Source organism: Phoca vitulina, unplaced genomic scaffold (assembly GCF_004348235.1).
Source record: "Phoca vitulina isolate PV1807 unplaced genomic scaffold, GSC_HSeal_1.0 scaffold65, whole genome shotgun sequence".
Classification (NCBI taxonomy): Eukaryota; Metazoa; Chordata; class Mammalia; order Carnivora; family Phocidae; genus Phoca; species Phoca vitulina.
The window spans coordinates 5678817-5679644 of record NW_022589768.1 but is presented as its reverse complement, the minus strand read 5'-3'; positions in this window follow the sequence as shown (position 1 = coordinate 5679644).

Below are 828 nucleotides of genomic sequence, written 5' to 3'. Positions count from 1 at the left end.
GCCTACTTTAAAAATACATAAGTAAAGAACACACCCAGCTTTCCACCCCTGGCTGGGGAGGGGCGGACTCGGCGGCCCCCGCCCGCACTTCGGAAGGAACCGGCACCCAGCCGCCGCCGCGGCCCCCGCCCCCACCCCCACCGACCCTCCTCTCGGGAGGACGCCCCGGGCTTCCCAGGGGGGAGGGGGCGCGCAGCCCCCGGGCCCCCTTTGTGCGGGGCCGGGCCCCCCATTTCCATGCGAGGTTCTGGCGCTCCCCCTCTCCCCCGCTTCAGTTAATCTTTGTTCCCCTTTTCTGCTGAGAGGAAAAAAAAAAAAAAAAAAGAGAAAGAAAGAAAAGGAGGAAAAAAGGCGTGACTTGATTTTCAAACGAAACTCCCACAGCAAACAAAACCCTTTTAGAGAAATAAGAAAGGAGGAAGAAGGAAGAAAAGAGGGAAGAAAAAAAAAGGAGAAAGAAAACCCTCCAGGCTTTCAATTTGAGTGGGAGAGTTGAACCGAAAGAAAGAGAAAGAAAGGAAGAAAAATCCTCTCTGCGGTAGAAAGAGAAAAGAAAACTTGGGCTGACAAGAGGGGGGTGCTGGGGGGGGTGGAAGGAAGTGAGAAAACAAAAGAGAGATAAAAGGGCTGCTTTTCTGTCTCTCTTCCTCTGCGAGCTGGGTTAGGAGGAGCTGTTTTGCATCCCTTCACGTCAGCCCTGCCTCATTCCCTTCTTCCAGGGAGGGAGAGAGAGCGAGCGAGCGAGAGAGCGAGCAGGAGAGAGAGAGAGCGAGAGAGGAGAGGGAGAGAGAGAGGAGGGAGAGAGAGGGAGAGAAAGAGAGGAGCCGG